Source organism: Zalophus californianus, chromosome 2 (genome assembly GCF_009762305.2).
Source record: "Zalophus californianus isolate mZalCal1 chromosome 2, mZalCal1.pri.v2, whole genome shotgun sequence".
NCBI lineage: Eukaryota > Metazoa > Chordata > Mammalia > Carnivora > Otariidae > Zalophus > Zalophus californianus.
This window is the reverse complement of record NC_045596.1, coordinates 55,010,460-55,013,596: the sequence shown is the minus strand read 5'-3', so window position 1 is coordinate 55,013,596 and position 3,137 is coordinate 55,010,460.

The following is a 3,137-nucleotide window of genomic DNA, read 5'->3' as shown; positions in this document are numbered from 1 at the left end:
AAGGGAGGAAGGAAGGAAGAAGGAAGGAAGGAAGAAGGAAGGAAGGAAGGAAGGAAGGAAGGAAGGAAGGAAGGAAGGAAGGAAGGAAGGAAGGAAGGAAGGAAAAGAAAAAAAGCACAGATACTGATGACATCGCTGCAGCCTTCTGACACCCACAAGCTGGTCTGGTCTCTGCCGACCCTAAAATTGTTTCTTGGCTCCCAGAAAGCTGAAGAATGGACAGTGAAATGCTGCTACAGGAAACATCATATATCCATGAACTTTTACCAGTATAAATCCACAAGATGCCTTAGAAGGCTTCTGACATGCTTCTCCCTTCTGTTTCTTTTTTTCTTTTACATCATTAGTTTTTGATATAATGTTCAATGATTCATTAGCTGTGTATCACACCCAGTGCTCATTATATCTCATGCCCTCCTTAATGCCCATTACCCAGTTACCCCATCCCCCTCCCCACCTCCCCTCCAGCAACCCTCAGTTTGTTTTCCGGAGTCAAGAGTCTCATATGGTTTGTCTCCCTCTCTGATTTCTTCCCCTTCCATTTTCCCTCCCTTCCCCTGTTGTCCTCTGCACTATTCCTTATGTTCCATACTTGAGTGAAACCATATAATCGTCTTTCTCCGATTGACTTATTTCACCTAGCATAATACCCTCCAGTTCCAACCATGTCAATATAAATGGTAGATATTCATCTTTTCTGATGGCTGAGTAATGTTCCATTGTATATATAAACCACATCTTCTTTATCCATTCATCTGCTGAAGGACATTTTGGCTCTTTCCACAGTTTGGCTATTGTGGACATTGCTGCTATGAACATTAGGGTGCAGCTTCCCCTTCTTTTCACTACATCTGTATCTTTGGGGTAAATACCCAGTAGTGCAATTGCTGGGTCATAGGGTAGCTCTATCTTTAACTTCTTGAGGAACCTCCATACTGTTTTCCAGAGTGCATCTAGCTGGCAGAACCTAAACTGCAGCCAGAATTCTAACTGCAAAGGAGTGTGGGAGATGTCATTTTTAGTTTTCCAATCTCTTCAGCAGAAAAAGGGACCTTAGAATGAAGCGTGAGTAAGTCAATCCACCATATTTACTACAACCTCACTTAACACCTAAATAACATCCCAGAATATTGATATGCCATAGTTTATTTAACCATTCCTCTACCAATTAATAATTTGTTTCCATTTATTTTGCTATTGCAAACTTTGTAATAAGCATCCTCATATATTCCTGTTTGATTACCTATGCCAGGATAGAAATCTAGGTGGATACCTAGGAGTGAAAATGTTGATTACAGGAGATATCGGTGTAAAATTAAACAGATGCTCCTTTTAAAGTTTCTGCCTCAATTCTAACTCCTACCATCAACATAAGGGAGCCCATTTCCCCACCTGCTTACCAAATCTTACCATCCACAGGATATATTAAATAGAAATCAATACAACATAGCAGATAATTAAATCTAAAATTACTAATTTTATAATTTATAAAAGTACCAATGACAGTAAATATTAAAAAATAGAAAAAAAGAGATCGAAGAGAATAATGCTTTATAGGGAAAGCTTCATGAAGGAAGTGGCAATTAAGTTGAACCATGAAGCATGAATAAACATTGAATGGGTAGAAATGACAATCCTGAGAGTATTAAACAGCATGAATAAAAGCATGGATGTAGGAAAGCACATTCCAAGGAATGGAACTGTGAGAGATGGCTCAACTAAAGTCATACTTTAGACAAAGTCATCGTTATGATAATACAATGTCCTGACTATTGTGCCAAGCACTTGGTATGCATGGCCTCAGCTGTTATAACAGCTTACAAGTATGACACCGTTAGATTTCATTTTTACCTATAAGAAAGCTGAAGCTGAGATTATATCATGCCCTTTGTTTCACCAAACTACCATGGAACAACATAAATAAAAAGAGATGACATTCTAAAGAGCCTTGAATATCAACCAGAGAAGTTCATATTTTATTCTGAAAGCAATTGAAAGTTTTGAAGATTTTTAAATAGAGAAATGTCATGAATATGTGTTTTAGGAAGATGAGTCATGCTAATTAATATTATAATCCAGTTCTCTGTTCAACAGCCTCCTCCTCTGAGAGGCCTTTCCTGCCCACACTAAAGATAGCCACCCTCTGCCCCCCAACACACACACCACTCTCTACCCAATTACTCCACTTCATTTTTTTATGACATATTTCATATCAAATTATGCATTTACTATTTTCTTGAGTGTTTGCCTGTTTTTCTCGTTAAAGTGTAAGCTCCGTGATGGCAAGGACTTTATTATATTCCTTGTTGTATTTTTACTACTAGGTACAATATGTAAATCTCAGGAAGTTTACAACAAATATTTATTAAATGAATGTTTGGAGTGAATAGAAGGTTAAAGATAAGAAAAATGGTGCCAAGAATCTAGATATTTGTATCCAAAATATCTTAGTGACCTCCTGATTTTTTGTTTTTATAAGAATTTGATGTCACCCAAAAACTTAATCCATATTCATTTAGTAAAACAACTATTGACTAAATTAATTAGTTCCATTTCCTATAAACAATTACCAAAAGAGAACTGATATTTCTTACGCTAAAACCTATCTCCACCTGTAAATCCATTTCTTTTTTTTTTCCGGGCATGATGGCATATCTATTTTTTAAATGCAAATGTATTTTTAAGTAGGTCATATATTAACATGGTTTAACACTTCATTTTTATTTATTTTTCATTTATTTTATTCATTTTAAAATTTTATTTATTTCATATTTTTTGTTTATTATTCATTTTTAGCACTTCAATATTTTATTTAAATTCAATTAATTACATATAGTGTAAACGCATTTTTACAAAAGTATGTATACACTTCCAGTGAGAATTTTTAGACTAAGCACATTTCAAATGAGTAATGCTGTAGTAGAATTTTCATATATAAAAACATAATGTATATTTAAGTCATTTGTCAGAAACTGCTCTGGTGGATACAGATGGTTTCAGCGAGGAGGAGTTCTACTACATGAATAGGCTGGATGGGATCTGAGTCAGAACCCTGATTCACCAATCTGTGGTGATATTTCCTGGGTGGACCTCTCAGGCAACCAATCCAAGTTATGTCTATTCTTTTTCTAAGTATT